Source organism: Sciurus vulgaris, assembly GCF_902686455.1.
Source record: "Sciurus vulgaris genome assembly, chromosome: 15".
In the NCBI taxonomy this organism is placed as follows: Eukaryota; Metazoa; Chordata; class Mammalia; order Rodentia; family Sciuridae; genus Sciurus; species Sciurus vulgaris.
Genome location: NC_136476.1, coordinates 19,887,211 through 19,900,803, shown reverse-complemented (window position 1 = coordinate 19,900,803; position 13,593 = coordinate 19,887,211). Strand labels below are relative to the sequence as shown.

At 39.6% G+C, this 13,593-nt stretch overlaps 1 protein-coding gene across 3 annotated transcripts in view; it reads right to left on the bottom strand.

Annotated features, from left to right (window-relative positions):
* KANK1 (KN motif and ankyrin repeat domains 1) overlaps positions 1–13,593 on the bottom strand; it is a 205,286-nt gene that overhangs the window by 162,535 nt on the left and 29,158 nt on the right. The window contains exon 1 of one of the 3 annotated variants that reach the window (XM_079112019.1): positions 4,352–4,386. The exons of the other annotated variants lie outside the window; for them this stretch is intronic. The gene's annotated coding sequence lies outside the window, so the exon portion shown is untranslated. Of the gene's footprint in view, positions 1–4,351; positions 4,387–13,593 lie in introns of those variants that run through there. 3 annotated transcript variants of the gene reach the window in all.

The following is a 13,593-nucleotide window of genomic DNA, read 5'->3' as shown; positions in this document are numbered from 1 at the left end:
TCATACTGTACCTATTAGATTTTTTTTCATGGAAGTTATGAATACTGTCTGTGCAAATAAGTATAAACTTGTCTGCATTCTCTTCTCAAACATTCTTGGCAAATATCCCTACTACTCACTGCTAAATACATCTAGACACACATGGGCATCCATACCTGCTGCTGAGGGATTAAAAGCCTATAAAGTTTACTGGTAAATGGATGGAAATGGAGAATATCATGCTAAGTGAAATAAGCCACAAACTCAAGGTGAAACATTCTCTCTCATATGTGGAAGTTAGAGTAAAATAAAGCGGAGAGGGAAGGATAGAATATCAAAGATATAGGGAAGATCAGTAGTGTGGAAGAGGAGATCGAGAGGCAATGCACAATGAATTTTAAAAATCATGTTATGTACATATATAAATATACTACAAGGATCTGCACTGTTATGCATAGGTAGAAAGAATCAATCAAATATAAACAAACAGATGAGCAAAAGGAAGTCTAGCAGAGTATACAAAGGAGAACAGGGAGGATAGGGAGGATAGGAAGATAAAGGGGGAGGGAAAAGGGGGATCAGAACTGAAATCTAATTCCATGAGTTTGCTGGGTGGAACCCAACTACTTTGCATAACTATGAAGCTCTTAAAAAAAAAAAAAAAAAAAAGGTATAAGGCTAAGCATGGTAGTGCACGCCTGTAATCCCAGTAGCTCAGGAAGGAAAGGAAGGGGGATCCCAAGTTCAAGGCCAGTCTAGGCAAATAAATGAGACCCTCTGAAACTTAGTAAGACCCTGTCTCAAATAAAAAAGGCTGGGGATGTGGCTCAGTGGTTAAGCACCCCTGGATTCAATCTCAATCCCAGTATCCAAAAAAAAAAAAAAAAAGAGGTAAAATAAACTATCTAATCCTACCACAGTGGCAAACCCCCCCCCCCCCAACACCAAAATAAGGAAAAAAGAAAAAAAGCCTATCAAGTACCTACTTCATTTGCAGCAGGGACACAAGGGATTTTCATCTGTTAGCAGCAGACCTTTGGAAAGTCCTCTTAGGTTAATAACTAAAATAAAACCAACACAGGAGTTGAGATATATCCCTCAAGAATCACCTTGTAAAGGTTGTCTGAACTGAGGAAAAACTCTCAAAAACCACTTGCACTGGGGGCCCACAATACAATTGACAACAACTGCTGTTATTAAGGCTTGGTATCATCTTAATTACTTTCCTTTAAATATTTATCCACAATATTCTTTTCTCAGGGAATTAAATAATTTTTAATGTTCATAATAAAAGGATTTAGCCAATTTTAAAAATACATGAGAAACAGTTCCTTAACTAGAGAAAATATGCTATCATAGTTGAGGATTTCATGGGATGGAGAAGATAAAAAAACAGGATAGATATTATCAACATTTCCAGCAGTCCTCACTAAATAAAAGCAAAACAAAAAGTGTTAAATGATTAAGACTTTTAAAAATAATTCATTTTGTTTAAATGGACAGATAACATTGTAAGTTTTTATAGTAGACAACAAGATGTTCTAAAGCGTATATATGCTGAGGAATGGTTAAATTTAGCCAATTATCAGGTGCCTAACCTCACAGAGTTATCATTTTTGTGGGGGAGCATGCATCATCCATTTTCTTTAGTTTTGAAGAATACAAGATATGCTCATTAACTGTAGTCACCTTGCCGTACAATCTCTTGAAATTTATTCTTATCTAATGCTACATATCCTCTGACCAACACTTTCCTCTAGTTCTTAACCACATGATCAAAGGCTCTGCCATGAATGCAAAGATTTGACATCAACTTCCCATCCACCACCACTGTCCCCTGTCACAGCTCCGGCCTTGAGTACTACAGAAATAGAAATTTTTATCATTTGTTGAATGCTACTCACCGTGCAGGAAGAGAATTCTTACCATTAGTCCTATCTTTTAAATTGTCTGAGAGATGAGTTAATGGAGGCCTAACATACATCTGTACATAGTAATTCAGAAAGAACATATCCACAGCCACGGCCAGGCATTTAACATAGCCAGCAGCTCTTCTTCATCCGTTCACCCAACCACCATTTTTAAATTGACACTTCTGTTCTTGTCCTATACATTCTCAATGTCTGCACACATTCTTGCCAAACCTTCATTTTCAAAGCTTGTTTTCATTGTTTTAAGGGATTAAGACTAACACACTACATTTTTCAGGGTAAAACAATCCTGGAAAAAGAAAAGGCATCCAGAATTTCAAACTCACCTAGGGCTTTCCAAAACTGTTGTGTGAATTCAAGGTCTTCCCATTGATGAAATGTTATAGTATATTTTTTTTGTTCATTGGCCCCAACACAATGTCAGTCTCACGTCAGAGGCACTCAAAATTTATCCAGCAACCTTTTGTACCAAGCAAAACAGACCATCAAACGAGCAGCCGGCATGTCTAAGGGATTCTCATGCTGCAATTTGAGAAGACTGAAAACGGACACGGGGAGAGGGAGCTGCTAATTAATTCTTCTCCTCCCCATCAGCTCCAAATGTTTCAAATAACAACTGATCTGGGAACACAGTTTTGACAGTGTTGAGATAATGACTTGATTTGTTCCCAAAATGCTGGGAGCGCTGCTGCAACCCTATCTGGTGAGAACCACTTGTACTCTTTTTCTTCTCAAAGCCAGAGGCAAGGTTTGCTTCCAAAGACAAGGAGTACTTCCTGTCTTTTCTAAGCCTGGCAGGATGGGCTGACTGACCATGCACACTGGCAATGAATTAGGGGCTACTTTAGATTAACCAAAGCAAGGTCTCTTGGTTGCCAAAGTAGAATTTCCTGATCTAGACTATTTAATATAAAGACGACTTACAATGTATTGTGAAACAGAAATGAGGACACAAGATTACTTTACATTACATATTTATAGGGGTGGGGGAAGTAGTGAAAAAGCCTAGAGAAGATTAAAAAGTTAAAGAGCTCCAACCCAAAGAACAAGAGTTCCGCGGTAGAGAGGCAGGAGGGGGAAAATGAAAACTGTCACAAGCCAGTAAGACTGTAGCCGAGTATCTAAGGACCCTGTTTTCAGGTCCGGTTCCAGCTATCACCCTCTTTGAAAAATAATATTTAAATTTTTATTTTTTCTTTTTAGTTATACATGACTGTAGAACATATTTCGACATATGAAACATACATGGAGTATAACTTCCCATTTTTGACGTTGTACATGATAGAGTTACACTGGTCATCTATTCACATAAGAACGTAAGTGATGTCTGATTCATCCTACTGTCTTTCCTATTCCCAACCCTCCTCCCTTCCCTTCATTCCCCTTTGTCTAATCCAATGAACTTCTTACCACCACCCCTGCTGATTGTGAGTTAGCATCCGCATATCAAAGAATATTCAGTCTTTGGCTTATTTCACTTCGCATGATAGTCGCCATTTCCATCCATTCATCAGCAAATGTCATAATTCATTCTTCTCTATGGTTGAATAATAATCCTTTGTGTATGCATATCACATATTCTCTATCCATTCATCTGTTGTAAAACACCTAGGTTGGATCCTTGGTTCCATGGCTTAGCTATTGTGAATTGAGCTGCTATAAACACTGATGTGGTTGCATGGCTGTAGTAAGTTGATTTTAAGTCCTTTGGGTATACATCAAGGAGTGGGATAACTGAATCTAATAGCGGTTCCATTTCAAGTTTTCTGAGGAATCTCCATACTGCTTTCCAGAGGAGCTGCACCAATTTGCAATCCAACCAGCAATGTATGAGTGTACCTTTTTCCCCACATCCTCCCCAACACTTATTATTGCTTATATTCTTGATAATTGTCATTGTGACTAGAGTGAGATGGAATCTCAGTGTGGAATGATTAAAGATGAATCTTAAATTTGCATTTCTTTAACTGTGAGAGACATTGAATATTTTTTCATAAATTTGTTGTCAGTTTGTATTTCTTCTGTGAATTATCTGTTCAGTTCCTTTGCCCCATTTATTGACTGGTTAACCCTCTTTTTGCAGCCAAGTATCTTTAAAGGTTCATTACAGCAGGGTTTCTCAATTTTTACACAATTTACCTTTGGAGTTGGATAATTATTTTTGGGGGATGGGGGACACTGTCCCACACACTGCAGGATGTTTAGAAACATGGTCACCCACCTCTGCCAGATGACAGTAGCACCCACCCTGCGTGGTTCAATTTTTAACAAAAATTTGGTCAGACATTCCCAAATGTCCCCAGGGAGACAAAACTGTCCTGCATTGAGAATGATGACCTACCCTAGGCCACCATGCATAAGGGATGCAGTATGCATGATGAGCAAGTGCACCTAGCTAAGGTGGCATATGGGAACTTAAGTCCCATCCAGTGTCCACTCACCATGCTGTACACCCAGGGAGTGCACCCATACAGAAGGGGTTTTTGCCGTTTAAAAAAAAAAAAAAAAAGTCAACAAACTCAATGGCTCCATATAGGCAGGCAGAAGTAACACATCTCCCTGTTCTGTTATTCTTTCCTCACCTCCCACCTCTTCCCTGGACCAGCAGTCATCGTACCTCTAAAACTGTTCTTACTGCTAAATTCAGGAGACATGACTCCATTCTCATTGCTGTGCAGGATCTAGCACTGCTAACCATTCCCTCCTGGAAATGTTCCTGCAGGTTTCCTCCAACCTCTCTGACCGCTGCATCTCAGTCTTCTTTGCAGGTTGCTCTTCAGGATTCTGCCTAAACCCTTTTCTGCTCCTCCTTCCCTAACCAGGTGATCTTATTACCTCCTCGCTGCAGCTGCCATCTGTATGGGAGACTTGGCTTGCTCCTAAACCGTAAGTGCAGAGTTTCAATGGACATTTCCTTTTGGATGAACTGAAGACAGTGGAACTCAATCTGGCCACAAATGAGTTCAATAACCCCCTCACAAACCTCCAAGGCTTCCTCTCACTGAGCAGTAGCTGAGCACTCCTTCACTGAACTTTACTCTTTACTCTCCTCATTCAATCATTTTAGAGAGATCCTACTCCTAAACCTCCAATCTGTTCACCTTCCCTAGCCCCATGGCCACTACCTTAGCCAAGCTAGAATTTCTCTCACATAGGTATCAAGTGCCTCGGTTTGCAAGGTATCCTCACATACCCAAGACAGAGATATTCCCTACCTGGAACTTCTAGTTGTATCACTCACCAAAAACTTGTTAATTATTTCCCACCTCCCTTGAGATGAAGTTCAAAATGTCTTCACAGGGCTTACCAGGCCCTTTATGACCCCCACCCCCCATGCACAGTCAACTGCACTTTCTAGGTTGAAATCACAAATTAAGTTTATTTTGATTCTGAACACAGGAGTCTCTGTCCTCTATGGACAAATCTTCCTCAAACCTACCCCTTGACCTGGCTAACTTCGCCTCACCCAAGAGGCTTCAGTTGCAACTTCCAACTTCCATCTCCCACTTGCATTCTCAGGGTTGTTTTTTCCCCGTGGGACTTACTCTGCCTATCTGCCTAATTCCCCAACTTAAAACATTACAGCTCTTTTTGCCACCCGTCAGCTTCAACTTCACTTATTCCTCCACTGGATGTTGGCTGGTCCCTCCATGAATTGCTATTCTCAAATTTGTTGTGGTGCCTTGTCACTAGAAACTATACCAAGTACCAAGACTGTAGGACGCCCCTTTGTACCAGATGCTACAATGATATCAAAATACATGTACGACACAGGACAAGCCCTCAAGAATTATCTCAAGGTAGGGAAATAATATAATGTGATCTGTTTAATAAGTTGAACATCCTTGTACCAAAAACCTGAAATCTGAAACATTCCAAAATTGGTAATTTAAGCATAGACATGACAGCACAGGTGGAAAATTCCACACCTGACCTCATGTGACAGGTTGCAGTGAAAATGGAAAATGCAGGCGCACTAAAAATACCATATGCAATAACCCTCAGGCTACATGTATGAGGTGTATTATGTACAACACAAATGAGGTCTGTCTGGACTTGGATGCCATCCCCAAGGTATCTTACATTAGGTATGTGCAAATGTTTCAAGACTGAACAAAGCCAAAATCCAGAACACTTCTGGTCTCAAGCATTTTGGGTGAGGGATCTTCAATCTGAATTTACTAAGCAATGTGTGTACAAATGTAAATAAATTAAGTCTGAGAAAATTGGTAGTTAGGGGACAAAAAATTGAGAAATTACCAGAATTAAGTAGAGATGGTGTGGAGAAAAGCCCAGGGTTTGGGACTCAGATTTTGAAGATGGTATGGGGCAAATTGACAAGGGTAGAAATTAACTCAGGAAATGTCACAGCTTTTTTTTGGCACCAGGGATTGAACTCAGGAGCACTTAACCACGAAGCCACATCTCCAGGCCCTTTTTCTACTTTTTCATTTAGAGACAGTCTTCCTAAGTTGTTTAGGACCTCACTAAGTTGATGGGGCTGGCTGTGAACTTGTCACTTGGGGCTGCCTCAGCCTCCTAAGCCACTGGGGTTACAGACCTGGGTCACCATGCGTAGCGGTAAAATCGACTCTTTTTAAATCAGTAGGATTTACAGTGTTTTATTCATATGAAAATTTTCATAAATTGACCCTTGCTAGTTCTCTGGTGGCAAATATCAAGAATACAAGCAATAAGCGGGCTGGGGAGATAGCTCAGTCGGTAGAGTGCTTGCATTGCAAGCACAAGACCCTGGGTTAGATCCCCAGCACTGTAAAAAAAAAAAACAAAAAAAAAAAAGATTACAAGCAATAATAAGTGTTGGGGAAGATGTGGGGAAAAAGGTAGGTACACTCATACATTGCTGGTAGGATTGCAAACTGGTGCAGCAACTCTGGAAAGCAGTATAGAGATTCCTCAGAAAACCTGAAATGGAACCACTATTTGATTCAGTTATCCCACTCCTTGATGTATACCCAAAGGACTTAAAATAAGCATACTTTGCTGAGAGCAAGCTTTTTAGTTTGAATCTATCCCAGTTATTGATTCTTGCTTTTATTTCTTGTGCTATGGGAGTCCTGTTGAGGAAGTCTGGTCCTAGGCCGACATGTTGAAGATCGGGACCTACTTTTTCTTCTATAATCTGCAGAGTCTCTGGTCTGATTCCAAGGTCCTTAATCCATTTTGAGTTGAGTTTTGTGCAGGGTGAGAGATATGGGTTTAGTTTCATTCTGCTGCATATGGATTTCCAATTCTCCCAGCACCATTTGTTGAAGAGGCTATCTTTTCTCCATTGCATATTTTTGGCGCCTTTGTCTAGTATTAGAAAGTTGTATTTATTTGGGTTTGTGTCCGTGTCCTCTATTCTGTACCATTGATCTACCTGTCTATTTTGGTACCAGTACCATGCCGTCTTTGTTACTATTGCTTTGTAATAAAGTTGAAGTTCCGGTATTGCGATACCCCCTGCTTCATTTTTCCTGCGAAGGATTGCTTTAGCTATTCTGGGTTTCTTATTCTTCCAGATGAATTTCATGATTGCTTGCTCTATTTCTGTAAGGTACGTCATTGGGATTTTAATTGGGATTGCATTGAATCTGTATAGCACTTTTGGTAGTATGGCCATTTTGACCATATTAATTCGGCCTATCCAAGAACATGGGAGATCTTTCCATCTTCTAAGGTTTTCTTCGATTTCTTTCTTTAGTGTTCTGTAGTTCTCATTGTAGAGGTCTTTTACCTCTTTTGTGAGATTGATTCCCAAGTATTTTATTTTTTTCGATGCTATGGTGAATGGGGTAGTTTTCATAATTTCTCTTTCTGAGGATTCCTCACTTATGTATAAAAATGCATTGGATTTATGAGCATTGATCTTGTAACCTGCCACTTTACTGAATTCACTTATGAGTTCTAACAGTTTTCTGGTGGAATTTCCTGGTTCCTCTAAGTATATAATCATATCATCCGCAAATAGGGATAGTTTGAGTTCTTCTTTTCCTATTCGTATTCCTTTAATTTCCTTGGTCTGTCTAATTGCTCTGGCTAGAGTCTCAAGAACGATATTGAATAGGAGTGGTGAAAGAGGGCATCCCTGTCTTGTTCCAGATTTTAGGGGGAATGCTTTCAGTTTTTCACCGTTTAGAATGATATAAAGAGCCTACAGAGTGGGAGAATATCTTTGCCAATCATACTTCAGATAGAGCACTAATCTCCAGAATCTATAAAGAACTCAAAAAACTCTACACCAACAATACAAATAATCCAATCGACAAATGGGCTAAGGAAATGAACAGACACTTCACAGAAGAAGATGTACAAGCAATCAAAAAACATATGAAAAAATGTTCAACATCTCTAGTAATAAGAGAAATGCAAATCAAAACCACCCTAAGATTCCAACTCACCCCAATTAGAATGTTGATTATCAAAAATACAAGCAACAGGTGTTGGCGAGGATGTGGGGAGAAAGGTACACTCATACATTGCTGGTGGGGCTGCAAATTAGTGCAGCCACTCTGGAAAGCAGTGTGGAGATTCCTTAGAAAACTGGGAATGGACCCTCCATTTGACCCAGCTATCCCACTCCTTGGCCTATACCCAAAGGATCTAAAATCAGCATACTACAGAGATACAGCCACATCAATGTTCATAGCTGCTCAATTCACAATAGCCAGACTGTGGAACCAACCTAGATGCCCTTCAATTGACGAGTGGATAAAGAAACTGTGGTATATATACACAATGGAATATTACTCAGCCATAAAGAATGACAAAATTATGGCATTTGCAGGCAAATGGATGAAATTGGAGAATATCATGCTAAGTGAGATAAGCCAATCTCAAAAAGCCAAGGGACGAATGATATCGCTAATAAGTGGAGGATGACACATAATGGGGGGGAGGGAAGGGTTAGTGTTAGGGTTAGAGTTAGGGTTAGGGAGGGGGGCAAGTATGGAGGAAGAAAGTACTGTATAGAGGGTAAAGAGGGGTGGGAGGGGTGGAGGGAAGGGGAAAAATAACAGAATGAATCAAACAACATTACTGTATGCGGATTTATGATTACACAAATGGTATGCCTTTGCGCCATGTACAAACAGAGAGGCAACATGTATCCCATTTGTTTACAATAAAATAAAAAAAATTTAAAAAAATTAAAAAAAATTAAAAAAATAAAAAAAAAAGCATACTACAATGACAGATACATCAATGTTTATAGCAGCTCAATTCACAATAGCTAAGCTATGGAACCAACCTAGGTGCCTTAAAACACATGAATGGATAAAGAAAATGTGATATATATACACAATGGGATATTATTCAGTCATAAATAAAAATGAAATTATGACATTTGTGGATAAATGGATGGAACTAGAGAGTATCATGGTAAATGAAATAAGCCAATCCCAAAAAACCAAAGGCCAAATGTTCTCTTTGGTATGTGGATGCTAACACACAGTAAGGGGGAAAGGAGGGAAGAACAGACGTTCACTGGATTAGACAAAGGGGAATGAAGGAGGGCTGGGGATAGGAAACTATCCCCACATCATGTGCAGTCACAAAATGGGATCCCCGTTAGAATAAGTTATACTCCATGTATGTGTCATATGTCAAAATACATTCAACTATCATACATATCTAAAAAGAACAAATAAAACCAGGGACAAGGAGATCTTCTCTTATTAATTCTATTCAATATAATAAGGAAAGTCCTAGTCGGAATAATTAGACAAAAGACACCAAATTAGAAGTTACATTGTCTGCTTGCAGATGACAATCTTATACACAGAAAACCCTAATGACTCCAAAAAACTGTTAGAACTATGAATTTTGCAGTTACAGAATACAAGATCAACACACAAAAAAAATTATTCCATTTCTACACACTAACAATGAATTATCCAAAAAGGAAATCTAAAATATGATCTCATTACAATAGTATCAAGAATAAATTTGACCAAGGCAGAAGACTATAGACCAAACATTAATTTATAAAAATTAAAGATACAAGTGGAAAGATCCCACATTCATGCATTAGAAGAATATTGTTAAAATGTCCATACCACCTAAAGCTACCTACAGATTCAATGCAATCCCTATCAAAAGGCAAATGACATTTTTCAAAGAAATAGAAAAAAAAAGCCCTAAAATTTGTATAGAACCACAAAAATACCCTGAATCTTCAAAGCAATCTTGAGAAAAATGTACATGACATTTAAAAATTGGAAAAATTTCAACCAGTGACATTATTGGGGATCATTTATCGGTACTATACTGTCCTGTACCAGATGTCTTATAATTTTTTTCCCTTAATTTCCATGTTTTTGGGGTGTTGGTGGTGGAACCCAGATCCCTGAGTGCTTCATGCATGCCAGTCACGTAGCTCTTTCACTGAGCTACACACCCCCCAGCCTATAAATGTCTTAACTTGATTCTTTTAACCATGCTTTGAGGGAGTATTGTTTCCATTTTACAAATGGGAAAACAGAGGGTCAGATCCAATCAGAAATAAAATTCAAATCCAAATATAACTCCCATAATATTCTAAGCTGACTTTCAAACAAATAAGCAAGGAAAGTTTTTGTCAAACCCTACTCAAGTACTGAAACCCACCTGTCTGAGGGAACTTTTGCAGGTATCTACAATTAAGTCAGAAATGTTCCAACTTGAACTAGCTGCTGTGAACTTTGGTTTAAAAATAGCTCTAGCCTGAGGCAAAACATGCCTCTTAGCTACTTGAGATTGCTTTGTCAATCATGGAGTAACTGTTTACTGAAAAGCTATAAATTCCTTTCTCCTTCCTGGAGAGCTTAAAAACAACCCTAGAATGCATAAGGTTTCCTTATGAAATTTTTTTAATAAAAAGTAGGGTCCTAGGTTCTTGTACACAGTCTCTTGTTCAGTTTCCTGGGGAAAAATGACATTCACTAAGTCTTTATTACATGATAACCATTTGGCAACACCATCTTTCTTCAATACTCACAAGCATCCTAAAGTGTGCATAATCACCTCTATTTTATAGATCAGAAAGCACAGGCTAGAGAAGTTCAAAGCCTGTATTGTTTCCACTGTCCCTACCAGGCTGATACTGCCCTTTGCTAGTCAATGCTGCCCTTAGTAGCTCTGTTACAAGGGGGTGGGGCAGTGAAGACAAACACCTTAATGGTGGGGAGAAGCAACCACAGAAAGATGTTTTAAGCCCACCTCAGGCTTGCTACCAGCATGAGTGAGAAAATACAGGAATACACCTGCATCTTTGAAGAAATTTAATCCAGAAGTAGTATTAAGAGACACTCAACAAATGGATGAAATTGGAGAATATCATGCTAAGTGAGATAAGCCAATCTCAAAAAGCCAAAGGACGAATGATATCGCTAATAAGTGGAGGATGACACATAATGGGGGGGAGGGAAGGGTTAGAGTTAGGGTTAGGGAGGGGGGCAAGTATGGAGGAAGGAACTACTGTATAGAGGGTAAAGAGGGGTGGGAGGGGTGGGGGGAAGGGAAAAAATAACAGAATGAATCAAACAACATTGCTCTATGTAAATTTATGATTACACAAATGGTATGCCTTTACGCCATGTACAAATAGAGAAACAACATGTATCCCATTTGTTTACAATTAAAAAAAAAAAAAAAAAAAGAGACACTCAAATAAGTGAAAAACAAACCCATCTCCTCTACTCAAGGTTCCTCAACCTCAGCCCAGTGACATTTTGTCTGTAATTCTGTTGTGGGGTATCCCAGGTATTGAATGGTGTGCAGCAGCATCTACAGCCCCTGGTCTCTAAATGCAGTAGCATATCCTGATTCATAATGATCAAAAATGTCTCCAGACACTGCCCAATGCCCCTCCAGGGAGGGCACAATGCTCCTTCTCCCCAAGCTGCCGACAACCACTATTCTAAATGAGACAGGTGCTGAAAACACCTAGCCTTATTTCAGGGCCTTGTCTTTAGTTCAGTACAAGTTAGAGTTCTTTTTCAAAATATTAAGACATGAATCAAACAATTATAATCTCAAAAAAAAAAAAAAAGCCTCAAAAATTACTCCTTCATCGAGGATATTGGCACATGTAAGAGATAATGTTTACATTCTCCCAAACCTGTGGTTTGTGAAAAATTAATATACCCCATTCATGCTTTGATCTTTCTGCAAATCATTTCCTGAGACAAGATTTAACTTGTAAGGGCCTAACAGGCTAACCAGCTGTCAGACAGGAACTAGCATCAAATTCCAGGGGTCCTGGGGAGGGAGGCTGTCCACCCAAGGGGACCCTGCTCAGTTGCATACCAAATGCCACAGAGGAGTCCAATTTTCTCACGAAAGCATAGAGAATCAAATGGTCCCACAATTTAGTCTTCAAAAGGAAAGGAACCATTTAGGAGGTAATTCAACTTTATATTAGCCCTCATATTTCAGTTAAGAAAAGATGTTTGCTGATGTTTTAGTCTTAGTTCTGAAATTCACAATAAAAAGGATCATCACAATTCAAGTGGGCTCCTAGCTTCTCTTTCTCATTTCCTTTCACTAAAGGAGGGAAGGAGGGGGCCTCCACTCTTCCAGCGGCTCTTACTCATCTCACACCTGGACTGCAAAGGTACATGCTGCCAGATGGAACAGCTGTACCCTGAATAAAATGCCTGTGTTAGAAACTTCGGGTTCCACCTATCTGGGTACCATCTGCAAACTAAGATCAGAAGGCTAACTGTATTATGTATTTTACATGTTATCTTGTGGGCAGGCAGAAAAACACCCCCGGAAGATATCCCACTGTAATGAGACAAGGAAACAATAGGAATTGCTGTAGTTGTGTGTTATGTAGTAATAATTAGCTGTATTTGGTATTTGACTGGACTTGTAAAACTAAAATCATAAAAGGCACCTGGTGACAAACTTGGTGTGTGGCAGGATGACACTCTTGAACAATGCTGATATGAACCTTTTAGCTATGATTTGAGTGGGGGCTCCTAGTCTAGTTGTGTTCTGGTCTTTATCAATGAAGACCACAGCATGACTGGGCTGAAAAATCACTACTTAAACCCCTGGACTTTTGGAGCAAACTGTCAGCAGCACCATGACCAGAGGACTCCACGTTGCTCTGTCTCTTGACTGCCCTGGCTGCTGCCCACTCCATCACTGATTACTTGGTGACCATTGTCACCAAGGCCAGACGACTGACCGCTTCCCCTGCGATGATGACTGCCATCCAGCCTCCGGCTTATCGGACGCCTGAGGACATCCAAAGACATCCGAGGAGCTGAAAGAGAATCTCTTTGGTCTTGTTGACTGACTCTTGGCTAAGAGACGTTGTATTGAGTAAGTACATGCAGATTGGACTCTAGGCAAATAAGGGAGTGAATCTTCAATATATTTGTGACTTGCTATTATTAGGAATGTTAAGTTGAGTGTGCATTGCATGATTAAAGTCCACTTGTTGGAACCAAATGTGATTCCTCTCTTACTCACTGCTTACAACACCCACTGATTCCCAAACCTGTGAACATGTCACATACATGGCAAAAGTGACTGCAGATGTGATTAAGGTTAAGAACCTTGAGATGAGAAGATTTTTTTCTAGATCAAGCACATGGACCCAATGTTATCAAGAGTCCTTCAAAGGAGAGAGGGAAATGGGATATCAAGTGTAAAGGGATTCAAGTTATCACTGGTGGCTTTGAAGATG